This window comes from Fukomys damarensis, unplaced genomic scaffold, assembly GCF_012274545.1.
Source record: "Fukomys damarensis isolate Sample0158 unplaced genomic scaffold, DMR_v1.0_HiC HiC_scaffold_25, whole genome shotgun sequence".
In the NCBI taxonomy this organism is placed as follows: domain Eukaryota; kingdom Metazoa; phylum Chordata; class Mammalia; order Rodentia; family Bathyergidae; genus Fukomys; species Fukomys damarensis.
In genome coordinates this window covers 33,087,629-33,101,165 of record NW_022900937.1, presented here as the reverse complement: position 1 = coordinate 33,101,165, position 13,537 = coordinate 33,087,629, and the positions used below count along the sequence as shown (strand labels likewise).

The 13,537-nt window shown below is 46.7% G+C and overlaps 1 protein-coding gene across 16 annotated transcripts in view; it reads left to right on the top strand.

Annotated features, from left to right (window-relative positions):
• Positions 1-13,537, top strand: part of Myt1l (myelin transcription factor 1 like) — a 382,656-nt gene that overhangs the window by 118,514 nt on the left and 250,605 nt on the right. For all 16 annotated transcript variants that reach the window (XM_010629088.3, XM_010629085.2, XM_033756162.1 and 13 more), the window contains exon 3: positions 6,704-6,818. The gene's annotated coding sequence lies outside the window, so the exon portion shown is untranslated. The remainder of the gene's footprint in view (positions 1-6,703; positions 6,819-13,537) is intronic.

Genomic DNA, 13,537 nt, shown 5'->3' with positions numbered 1-13,537 from the left:
CCCCCTCCCCCCCTCCCTCCCCCCCCCGGAAAAAAGCCATAGCTAGCAATGAGGGGATGTGGACGTAGGATTTAGGAAGACGTGTGCCGTGCCCACCCCGCCTCTCCAGGCCCATGCTTCCCCAGCACGCAGTCATGGCCATCTTTCCCCTGGTTTGCCCTGCCCCAGTCCTGCCCCCACCATCACCCTGTCCCCAGGTCCCTGTCCCTTCATTAGCCTGACAACCCCCATCCCGGGATGGGACAGAAACCCACGAAGGGGGCTGTGACCTGCTGGGTGAGACATACACTTACCACACACACTGTCCAACAGGCCAGGCCCTTTTGCTGCTTCCTCTCCTAGAGACATCTGGGCCTTCCCTCTGAGGGTACAGGATCTTCTCCACACTCTGCTGTCACTCTGCTGAGAACCCCCAGCCCCCGGGAGAGGCCCTTCACCTCCAAGCGAGCCAAGCTGTGTGTGCATCTCCCCAGATCCTTGTCTGCCCTCAGATGTAGTGGTCTTGTGCCTTCCCTGCTCTGCACAAGTCTCACTTATTGCCTCAGTTTCCTCCACTGTGGGCTGAGCAGGGGCTCCCCACTCTTTCATTGTGTTTCATTTTCCAAGTCTTTGCTCCTTCCAAAGGGAGAGATACACGAGCAACGCTCCGCAGAGGGCAGCAGCGCAGCCTTGCTGGCCAGCCTCAGGACAGCAACTGTGCTGCTGCACTGCACTTTGAGGCACCCAGGCAGCGCAGAACCCCAGACCACCAGCCCTGCCACCATGCTACACCCACATCCATGCAGTTACTCCTCTGGCTTCCTCTGGGAAGGAGAGAGATCCAAAGTGAGCATGTGTGAGTGAGGCTCACACCCACACAGACAGATAGATGGAGGGACAGACAGACAACAGTGAAGACAGACATCGCAGCCACACAGACTCAACTGTCCTCCTTGCTCCAGGGAAAGCAGACAGTTTTTGAAACCATAGTGATTCGCAGTATCAGCTAGTTCAAGATCACTGTACTCAATGAAGGTAAATTCTTTACAAAGCAACACTCAGAGGAATGGATTGTGAGGTTGTCCTGGTAACTGGTTTAACAACCCAGAAGCCTCCCCAAGCTCCTCAAAGAGGGTCCTGCAGGCAGGGCTCCTGCTCACGGATCATGGCCCTTAGGTACAAGCAGAATAAGGCCTGGACACACAGGGAACCTGACGCTAGACATTGATGCTCCGAGTCTTTGGGAGCTGCTAGCAGGTACAGCGTTATCCAGGCGGGGCTCCTGAGACCCAATCCCAGACCCGTGATCCTGGGAAAGTCACCTTCCTGAAAATCTATTTCTCTCTGAAAACAGGGCTGCTCACGTCCGCCGTGCCTTTTCCTGGGGTTGTTCTGAGGATCCGTTGAAGGCATTAGCGTGGGAATGCTGAGACGTGGAAGTTCTTCAGCACACAGGGTACAGTTAGCTAGAGGACAGTTGTGCAGGAGCAGCCTCGTTTCTCCAGGGCAGCCCTCTTCAGCAGCTTTGTAAGGGAAGTGGCTGTGAGCGCCACAAACCGGTGGGTACCGCCAGGCCCTTGGCAGGGTTCCCGAAGACAAAGCCACACACCCTGGAAGGCAAATGCCGCACGTGTGCACATCCCCACTTACGGTTTTCTGCCTGAAATGTGCAGCCTTCGTGTAAGTTGAATTATTAATGACATATTCAGGTCCCAGGGTGCAATCATAGCCCTTGACAGACAGCACTTTATCTATATGCTAAAAGTGGCCGTCAGCTGTGGCTCCTCCCGTTTTCCATGCAAGGATTCTTTGCAAATTTTGTGGAGTTCAGCAAGCAATCAGTAGCACGACCGAGGAAGTTGCTGTGTCCCAGAAACTTCAGGTTAAATACACTCTTGGGAGGGCGTGCACACACCCAGCACGCCCCGCTTCCCACAGTCCTGGGCTCTATCCTTGTCTTTCTCATTCAGGTTGTTGGTTTGCTTTCGAAAAATAGCTTGTATTTTTCCAATGTATCAGTAAATATCCAGAAGTACATAATGTCCACCAAGTACTATACTAGGACCATAAAGAATTCATAGAACAATAAAAGTCTGTGTTGTTAGAGAACCCATAGTCTGTTATTATTAATTGATTCTTTTAACACAAATGTAAAGGTGAACAGATAGGATTTTGCCTTCAAGAATTTCACTGTGAGCTAGATGTGGTTGGCACACCTGTCGTCCCAGTTCTCTGGGAGGCTGAGGCAAGAGGATCCCAAGTGGGAACCCAACCTGGGGCAGCTTAGCAACTTAGCAAGACCCTGTCTCAAAGAATTGTTTTAAGAAGAGGGCGGAGATATAGCTCAGTGTGGAGGCCCTAGGTTCAATCTCCAGTACCACAAAAGAAAAGAAAGAAAAACAGAAAGCAAGCAAGGAAGGAAAAAATGAAGGAGAAGGAGAGGGAAGGGAAGAGAAATGAGAAAGAGAAGGGGAGATCAAAGGGGGGAAAAGGAGAAGAAAAGACAGATTCACAGCCTTTGATACAGTGGTGGCAGCTGAGCAGGGAAGACCGTGGGCAGCTGGCTGACTTCTGTAGATGCAGTAGAAGTTCTACTGGGGCACATGGCCTGTGGCCTTAGGGAGGACTGGCTGGAAGATGACGGCATTCATAATTCAGGGGCCAGTGGTCCCTTCCAAGGACTGGAGTGACCTGGAAAGTCTCTGCACGGAAAACAAAAGTGTCTGTATGCTGTGAACTAGGTGAGGAGGCCCCGCCTGCATTTGAGGGGCACAGAGAATGTGGTGCGTCTTAACCCACGGCAGCAGTGAGACAGGAGAAGAGAGAGACCACCCATCGCCATGCTTCAAAGATCTTGGGAGCCAGGCTAAGGAGCAAGTTTTTCTTCCCATCCCTGCCACTGTCTCATCCTTCCTCCATGCCCTGGACTCAGTTTCCTCATGCAAGAAGTGGGCTGGTTCTTCTGCCTTCTTCACCCATCCGTGTGTCAGCTGCATTAACTTTCAATTGTGATGGGAGAATAAAGGGCTGTAATGACCATCATGACTGTTATTCGTGTGTTGATTTATGGCAACAGAAGCAGTATTTTCCAAGCTTTTTTCTCACAGTGTGGAAGGAAGAGACAGGTTGAGAAGGTGGCATGGATGCAGCTGAGAGCCATTGGGATTTGGAGAAAGGGTTTTCAAGGAAAGAAAGGATGCTCACCCAGGTCTCTGAATCCTCGGATCAGGAAATGACTGGGCGGTTACCGCTGAGAAGCTGTGGTTGCCGTGCAGTGCGGTTGTTTCTCAGACTCGACCTGCAGAGGCACCAGCAGGCCATTGACCCCCTTCCCAGCTGTGGTGTGGGGCAAGTGTGCAGGCTTCTTCCTAGAAATCTAGACTCGCTTGACCTGGGCTCCCCAGCCAAGTACTGCCCGTGAGATGTGAATTGCAGACATTGAAATATCGCACTTTGTTGAATGCTTATCTTCACATGTTCCATGGGGCTTGCAAAACAGCCCCTGTCTTGTATTTCCAGTGTCAGGGCTGTGTCTCTGTTGAAAAATTCTCACTCTCCAGGGTGGGTCACAGGCTGCAGCAGGCCCTGTGGTGGCCGAGCACCTGTGTGACCACCCCCCCAACAGCCTCAGCACACAAGAACAAAGGACCCGGGATCTTGACTTAGCGCCCATCCTACTTTGTTTCATTTGCTTCATTTTTAATTGCCTTGATATCATTTTACTTAATCTGGAAGGTTTTTTTAATGAGCTAGAGTGATCTAATTGGGCCTGAATGTGATTTCCTTGTTGCAGTGTTTCTCAGTGTGTGAATACTGAATAGCAAAGTCTTTCTTAGTCCTCAGAATCCTGCTCTTTTTCCAAAGATAATCTGTTGGCCATTGGGTCTGTCTCCATCCTAAATGTTGTTTAACATATTTGCATTTGTGTCCACAGACACAGAAGCTGTCTTACTAAGTTCTTCCTCCCAACATTCAAAATGGTCCCAACCATGAGCAAACAAAACACACAGCAAGAGGTATTTGAGCATTAAAACATGAAAAGAAGAGGAACGTTAACATTGCCCTCCATTCTTCTGACTTCCTGTTATTTCTTCCTGTAGCCTCTTCATTTATTTACTTCTGGACCCTTCCTCTTCCTTATCCACATTATCATCTTTACTTTCTGCAAGTGATTGTTCAGCCAACTGGAGGCTGAGCAGTGCTCCCAGGATCATGTCCTAAAAACACAGTGGAGTCCCTGCCATGGGACAGGGCAACCCTGTGTCCCTCTCAGCCCCATCCTGCGGGCCCTAAGAATCCACCGATGGGGGAGAGGGGTCAGCAGCTCAGAGGAGCAGGGATGCCCTGGGAAGTCCTGCTCCCTTTGACCACCGGGAACCCCAAGTTTGATCACTGAAATGCACATGAGAACTCTTGAAAGAGCCGGTGCCTGGCCCAAACAATACCGAGTTCAAGAGTCCTCCAGACTCACTTCCCGAGCCTCCCCCCCCCCGGGAACTGCATGTCATCTCCAGTGACTGGGGCGTCACCTCTCTTTCCTGTGCGCACATGTGTGACAAGCAGACTGACAGGCAGTTGTCTGGCTCTGATCACTTCTTGCTACAAGCATCCGGGAAGAGTCACAGTCAAAACACACCTCCTAACCAATCTCACAGAGAGCTTTTTGGAAAAATAAAAAAAGCAATTCCCCTGGTAGTTAATCCTACAGACGTGCTTAAGGTCACCAAACAAGCACAGATATGCACTGTTTCTGCAAAATTTAGCTAAACCAAAGGTCTTTTTAGCAATAAGAAATCTGAAGGAGCCAGAATGGCAGGGTCACATGCACACAACCAGAAGTGCTACCTGCCTGTCCCTGTCCCCTGAGCCCCTTCTTTCTGCTCTGGGGCCAGGGGATAGGGGACAGTCTGTAGAGTTAATAACACCTGATTAAAAGAACCATGATCTTATTTCACAGTCAATAATATCAAGTTTATACACGAATTGCCTTCATATAATCTGATTGAGAAGGCAAGGGCCAGTTCCAGAAAGTTCAAGGAGGCCAGATTGTGGGGAATATCAACTAAGCACAACTTCACCTCCACCAGGCTTTGTCCTGGAAACGAGCAGCAGGGAGGGGTGGAATCAGCACATGCGCACTGGCCCCCATCTGTGTCCTGCTAGACCTCAGGCTCTGGATTCTGAGCACTAGTGGTCAGTGTGCAAGGTGGGACAGAGAAGAGATTGTTGTCCTGCCTCCAGGTGCAATGCAGGAAGAATGACTAACAGGAGCGTCGGGGGTGTGTGGTGTTGGCATGTGAAAATTAAGTGTACAAATCAGCTGTAAATAAACAGAGCTGTGTGTATGTGTGCACATGTGTGTGTGTGTGAGTGTTCAGTATTGGTAGACAAGAAAAGGATACAAAACCAGCCCTCCGGTTTAAGTACTTATGCAATGCTGTAAAGAAAATTCCAAATCATAATCTTGATTACAACCTTAGTACATTTAAAAACGTTACAAAATGACCCCACTCTCATGATCCTAGACTGACATAGAACAAGTACACTGGATTCTGTTCACATCTTCAACCTTGACTTTGCAGGACGATTTAAAAATCCCCCCTAGTTCCCTGTACACATTTCCGGATTATTCTATCCTTTATGTGTCTGTTTCGGGACATTCTTATTAGGGGGAACAATGAAATCGGTTCTGCTCATACTGCAAGTGCTGCCAGTGTGTTTCTGGGAAATCGCGCGTTAGCCTGTCTCCATCCCCACTTGCTAAGCACACTGCACAGTGTCTCTGCTGCGGGGGCGGTGGGGGGGGCTCTGCAAGAAGAGAAGTTGAGGACGAGATCTTTTAGAGGATTTATGGTGAGGCTGCTGCGTGTGGCTGATGGTAAGCAGCGTGGAGAGCCCCTGAGGGTCTCTTCATTCCCAGACACACTTCGCTGCTGCCCATTAACACCTCCGCTGTTATTGCCACAGACTGGATCTAATGAGCTTCCGAATGTGGAGGTTTGCATTAGAAACAAAAGCTTGCACCACAGAGGCACCTAGCTCCCTGGCTTCCTGATTTTCTAGTTCATTTTTAAAACAATGAATTCTCTCTTTGACAGTATTCTTTGCAATAATCTGCATGTTTGCTTTTCGGATTAGGCAAATCGGTAGCTTTGAATGTGAAGACAGTATCACAGTCAATTTTGATAGAAAGTTGATAAATAAATTCTAAATTTCCACTCACAAAGACAATTTCTCATGTTCTGCTACGATAAAAGGGAGCTGACATTTGGAAGTGCCCTTGGCATCCATAGGCTATACTTTGTTATGAATTAAATTACATTTTTTCCCAAGAAATAGTTAAACATATTCCTCACTTATTACATTGTTTCCTAATTGCATCAAACTATGGAAGAAGGCAATAATTGTACAAATTGGCTGGTAATTGGTCAATCTAAATATTAAGTGCACTTAGTTTTACCTTCAAACCCAGACATGTATTTAAAACTGTTAAAGAGCTTAGATTTCAAAGTAAATTAACTAAATGTTTAAAGGCAGTTTCTTCTTATCCATTAGAAGCTTTCAAATCAAGGATCCCAGTGCAAAGTGATTCGCACATCTTTTTAATGTGTGGTTACCTGTCTTTAAGCATAAGCCTTTGTTGGAAGAGTAGGAGGGAAAAGGAGAGAAGGCGCCCAGTCTCCTCTTCAGTTAGTTACCATGTCCTTCTTGTTCTGCCCTTCAGAAGATGCACTTGAAGGAGAACTGGTGAGATCCATCCAGAGGCATCAGCAGACCCCGCGGAGGAAGGCGCGGCACAGTCCCCGGGAGCACCCAGCGGGCACCTCCAGAGAGCTCAGGTACACCTAGGCCAGCACCCTGCCCTGGGAACTGGGGACCACAGTCGGTTCCATGTTGCTTTTTTATTTGCTGCTCGGGGTAACTGCTCTTCAGCGCCTGGTGTTTTGTGGATTCTGGGAGGCAGTAAAAGGCGGCCGAACATCCTCTCCCCCCAGACCGTGCGCGCTAAAGAGGAGCCATTTGCAGTTAAATTAGATGATGCATATATTGTTCTCACTACTAAAGGGATATAGGGCAGGGATGACAGGCGTGTCCCTGTGGTCGCTATGAGGAGTCCTGGGGTGGCTGATGGTGAGAAGATGCGAACACTAACCCTCAGATGAAGTGTTGCTTTTAGACTTGTTGCAGACAGAATCCATGCTCCTAGAAGAAGCAGCTGGTTATTCACACTCACAAATTATGGTTGGGAGGAATGGGGGTGGTGAAGGCTGGCACATGACAGGCAATCGCTGCCTGGCAGCACATGTTTTCAGGGCTGGAGGACGATGTGCTTGTGATGAGGCCCAAACCTTGCCAAGTTCAGCTTCTAAATGCGTGTGTGAAAGTGAGTCAGAGGTCTGGTGTTACCCTCCCCACATTCAGTGAGTACATTTTACACAATCCGTGCCCACATTCAGGAGTACATTTTACACATGATCCTTCCCTGGAGGAAAAGAAAACAGAATTCCTAAGCCACGGTAATTTCTCAAAATGCCCTATAAGGAAAACTCTGCCCTGCATCTTAAGGTTCACTGCGCACTCGTAATTTGTCTGTCTGCCGACTTCCCCATTTGCCTGTCTGATAATACAGCAGCATCCTACTCCCCGGAAATCAAGACCCAGCATAGTCTCCCATCTGCTGTAGCTCTGGGGGTGCTGCCGTCTTTAAGAGCTTTATGAACTGCTGTAATAGGTCACAGTTGTTCTCATTATTTTCTCGTCTACACCCTACTCATTTCCCCTGAAGAAACCCACTGCATTCATTGGTTGGGTTTCAGGAAAGCATTATGTTTAATTGTACATTTCCCTGCAGTTAAAAAAAAAAACAGGAAAACAAAAGAACCTGCTCACATTGAGTATTAACCCTTGCTTAGTTTTCAGGTCAGTTCATTTCTGAAGTTTAGGTGTTTTGTACATATAGGCAATCTTGTTCTGTCTGACCTGGTTGAGTTTTAGGAATGAAAATGTTTAATGAAATATTTCATGTGAGTCTAATTTTTAAAGGTAACTTTATTGAATTAGCACTTCTGAGGCCAACTGATCATATTTAAATGAGGAGTCTCGATGTGATTTAATGTAAAGCATTTGGATACAAACCTTGCCACAGATTAAACAAAGCAACAGAAAAGAAATAAAAGCTAATTTCGGACAAAGTTGGCATTGACCCTGCTCCTTTGTGGGGGCTTCTGATAAGGTTCTGAGATACTTGTGTCTTCCTACCTTGAACTTGTGACTTCCAGCTGCCTGGCCACTGCTGTGGCCTCACGTGATCATGGCCAGCTTGGTGTGGGGTAAGGTGACCGCATAGCCTCTGTGATCCCGGAAGTCCTAACAGAAAATCCCAGCAGGAAGTGGAGGCAGTGCTTGCAGTTCACGTGGATAATGTCACTGGGTTCTCACGGTGACATGTCCCTGTCAGGGCTGCAGTAATGTGATGGTCAGCAGAAGACGGGGGACACTTCGGTTCACAGTCTGTGTCTCCGGGAAAGCCCAGCCCCATTCTCATTCTTCAAGGGTTAGCATTTGGCCCTCAGGGGATGATCAATGTTTATTTTCAGTATGTGTGTCATAAATATATCAGTCCATGGGTGATGAAATTACAGTCAAAATGCTAAGTTGAAATTAATATGCTAGTGTTACAAAATGCCAATGTATAGTTATATTAATGAGAAGACAGTGCTATAGCATTAACTTCTAGGAATAAAGTAAATCTTCACATGATCATCTATACAATGGCAACTTGTGAATCATCGTATAGTGTAGATCTGGGTGGGCGGGTTAGAAAGGACCAGTTCTACAATTTTCTCCTAAATGCCCCCTCTAAATCAGTGTGTTGGAGATGTGGTCCCCAGACCATGGTGCTATGGAAGGTGGTGGAACCTTCAGGAGGTTGGGACTGGTGAGATGTCTCCAGACCCCTGGGGCATGGCCCTCCTCTTCCTGTTCACATCCTGGCTGTGAGGAGAGTGGGCACTCTCTGCCATGTTTCACCATAATGTGCTACCTCACCACAGGCCAAATCGATCATGGGCTAGAGCCTCCAAAACTGAGCTGAAATAAACCTTTCCTTTTTATAGTTGCTTTATAAGTCCTCTTTATAATTACCTTATCACATAGGGTATTTGTTGTAGATATAGAGTGAATTGACACAACCAGATTCTGTCCACGGGGTCTCTGTACCAAAGACTCATGACTGCCATAATTATGGGAAATGAGCCAACAATATGAGCAGATGCACAATGCATTTCAATAAGGCTTTATTTACAAAATGGGCAGCTAGTTGCTTTGGTTCATAGGTCCAAGTTTGCCAACCCATGTTGAAGGTCTAAATTCAGAGTTCCTAAATAGCCACAAGTACTTTTGGAAGGAAGACTATGCCCCTTACTCTTGCAGATTTTAACACTGACAGACTGTGATGGCTAACCTTAATCATGTTGTCTTGATTGGCTTTGGATCTACCAGGGAACTGGTGGTGCACACTTCTGGGTATGCCATGGCAGGTCATGGATTTGTGACCTTAGGTCTGTGTCTGGCCCCTCCCATTCCTTTCTGGTGCTGTTCCCATGCTCTGCTTCCTGACTACCATGAACTAAGCAACTTTGCTCCCCCACACCCTTCCACCGTGATATTAGTGCCTCAGAGCCAGCTGACCATAGACTGAATCCCCTGAAACCGTGAGCCATATTAAACTTTCCTCTTTACCTTGTGGATATTAGGTATTGTGCCCCAGTAACAGGAAACTGACTAATACACATGTATACCTTAAGCCAGACACCCTCACTAGTCTCTGGACTTACACCTATTTTCCCAAATGCTCTGTAAGCATAAAACAAAAAAATAACAATACTGAGATTAAAATATCAGGCACAAAAGAAAATACTTTCAAATCACAACAGATTACACAGCAGAAACTTAATGGAGAAGTTAACTTTAGAAAAGACTAAGGATGCCAAGGGTTATTTTTAAAGGGCAACTTTATGAATGTTGCAAATGCTTTATCTTATTTAGGATGTGAATTTGTAGCAGACTTCATTAGTCAAATGGTGCATCAGTTGACTTTCTCCACTGACAGTGTTGTCCAAGACTAGAAGGGCTCCACCTGGTCAGATGGTTTCAGAGTGAATCAATCCGAGGGCAAGGTGCTTGGAGAAGCCCTGCAGAGAGTAGTTCTAGAGTATCATCCTGGAAGCTCAGGGAAGGATAGCCCATTGGTCCCTCAACTAGTTTAATATCAAGCCGAAATGTGGGCACAAGGTAGAAGCTGCAAGAACAGGGAATAGATCCCAGTTCTACCACATCATTGCGTGTCTAGGGAGAAGTCACTTGTCTCTTAGAATCTGAGCATCAGTATCCCCTCCAGCTAATGGCTGTAAGAACTTCATCTTAATAAGACTATTGCAAGGATTAAGAGAGATAAAGTACAGAAAGCCCTAATTTAGTCCTTGAAACACAGAATTGGGTTAGAATTTAAAACAGGGATGGGATGGAAGTGTGCATTCTCATTCAGATTGAAGCTGACCTGGTAGGTTGGCACCGTGTAGAACGAATGCATGGTTCTCGGGACAGCCCAGGGCTGAGAGCAGAGATCTTTGGTGCAACTTATTTCCAAGACTTCTCAGAAGAAGGAACTCTTGGCAAAGAGAACTGGCAGCCAGCTGATACCCCAGCATCAGCCTCTGTGCCCTGGGAAAGATGCTCAGCCATGAGTGTTCCCTCCTAGCCACTAACCCTCCCAGCACTCTTTATGTCCCCGCCTCTGTCCTAGGTGGGCACCTGCCATGTGGTATCTCAGCAGGAGTGGATACATGGATTTTCTGAGAGAAGGCTTGGTATTGAGAGTTTATAATCTGTGAAGGGACCACTTACAAATGTTATTTGGTGTGAAAGACAGAATCTGGGACTTTCTGCATTGTACCCCCAATGTTTACATAATAAATATATGTACTCCAGGTCAGAGATGGTAGGAAGACATGCTTTTCAGTTCCTACTATTATGTGTTACCTGACTTTCTTGGGAGCGCACATGTGTTACTTCTTCAAGAGGACCACCGTGCATCCTCATGTCCCTCACCCAGCACATTCTGGAGTTCCCATGCCCACCCTTAGCTTGGCCCCACAGGCTTTCATGGGGTGCCAGACTCCTAAGTCTACACTGGGTAACCCTACTGATTTCTTAGAGTTCCCTGTGTTCTTGAGAGTTTCTGATAAATAGATTCTTCTGGCTGCAAGTCCAGGGAGAAGATTTCAACTGTAACTAAATGAAATAAATGCTTATTTTTCCTTCTTAATTAAAAGCATTGTTAAGTAAATTATTCCAGATGTCATTCACGTACAAAAGTGCATTCCATGCACTTATATAATAACATTTTTGAGTCAGCTATTTCAAGCAGTAATCACAATATACAGTGATTATTTTTAAAATTTTGTTACAGTAAAAGACAAGTTGCCATGAATCCCCCTCAAATTCCTTTGCCTTGCTTTGAGCACACTTAACCAATCATCCTTTCTGAAGCAGCTCTCAAAACTCTCTTTCCTTAGTGTCTTTATAAGGCGAGAGCAATAATATGGTGAAAGGTGCTGCTGAGTGCCATCCAATGGAAAGACAATTTCATAAACACATGACACTGTGACCTCATCCACCTTAGTCACTGACCTGGTACCATGCAGCTTCTGGCTCTTCCCCAAAGTCACAATGACCGTGAAAGGGAGACGTTTTGAATCCATTCAGGACATCAAGGCAGCCAGGACAGCGCAGCTAAAGACCCTCAGGATAGAGGACTCCAGAGCTGCTGCAGGAAGTGGTGAGGACGATGGGACGAGTGTGTTCGAAGTAGAGGTGGAGTTCATGAGGGATTCATGACAATGTGTCTTTTGCTATAATGAATTTTTTCAAATTTAAATACTAATCTTATTTTTCAATCGCAACTTACACATGTCAGGTATAGATACAAAGGGGGGATCATAATTCTGCTGCTGAAAAGCTGTTTATGTTAAACCATTTAGAGGGAGGAGTACATATATTTTGAAAACTAACCAGTCTGTGAAAAAAAAAAGAGCTACAAAAATAGTGTGCATGGAATAATAAAGTGTAATGCCACCCAAAAGGGGAGAGCCCCAGTATTCCGGGAAAAAGCTGGGGGGCTGACAAAAAGCAGCTCCCATCTCATCATCACCAACAGTGATGGCCTCAGGGAAGCCAAAGCCTGAGAGGTGGATTAGAAGAGGAAGGAACAAGTTCACGAACAAGGGGAGACCATTTGCAAGTTTAAGCAAAGAGCATACATGATCTGATTCTCCTTTTACCAGGACTGTGTGAAGCAGTGGGGAAGAGCCGCTCCTGTGGGGTGGGAGGGGCTGCAGAAGATTTGGGGAGAAGCTGAGGAAGTCCCAGATGGAGATGATCAGGGTGAAGGTGGGGGGTGGGCAGGTGAGACCCTGGGGAGAGGGGAGAGGCCGCATGCTTCTCGCGGAGGCTCCGGGTGAGACACAGCCCTCGGGAAGGGGGCCGAACGCCGCCTCTGGCAAGCTCAGCTTTATCGTCTGTGGCACAGTGGGAATATTTCCCACCCCACAGGGCTGATGAGGGTTCCGTGGGATAAGGCACACGTGGTGCTGATGAGCTATCCTTATCCTCGTTGTTATTCATAAAGAACCAAGACGCACTCACTCGCTTTGCCGTGAAAGACCCAGGCAGCAGTCATCTGATTTACATCCGTCCTGTACTTTCTGGCATTCCAATCAAAGTGCCTCACTTACGATGCCGCTCTGGGAGATGAAGCAGTGCTCTCCACACCCAGGCAGTCGGTCTCAGGGTATTATGTGAAAGAGAAACGAGAGATGCAGAGGGGGAGTAAAACTATGAATGCACACACATGAATATTTGCCTGTATCTGCATAACAGTTCTAGAAGGATCGACGAGAAGCCGCAGGAAATGGGGATGTGTGTAGATTCTGCAGAAAAAAGGCAGGATAAACGGGACATTTTTCATTGTTTCTTGTCCATTTATTGATTTGTTCCTTTCTTACGTGTAAAATGTATTTCTTACTCAAAAAATGAAAATTAGAAAAGTGTTTGCAAATCTCAAATAAGCCACTGAATTTATCTGTTTAGGCCCCTATGATAAACAGAAATGGCCTTATTTATTTTCTTGATGTTGCAAATGAGAAAACTGAGGGTCTACAACTTCACTGACTCCGGTACAATGGCAAAGCCAGGGGAACCAGGGAAAGTCAGGCCTGAATTAGAACCCAAGCTCTGAAGCCAAAGGTTGCCATGGTTCCCTTGCTAGGATGTGTATGGTTCTGTTTTCAGAACGCTACTTGGCGTGGATTAGGGAAGCAGAGGCACAGGACTTGATCTGAATGACTGGAGTCAGAGATAAGAGATGGGGCAGAGAAGCTGAATGGTGGTAATGGTGGGAGGAGGTGGGAGGGAGGTCAGAACCATGATCAAGGAGGATTCCCTATTTAATGAATACTCACCTGAGTAAGAGGTAGAAAAGCAGTACTAGTTTATCAGT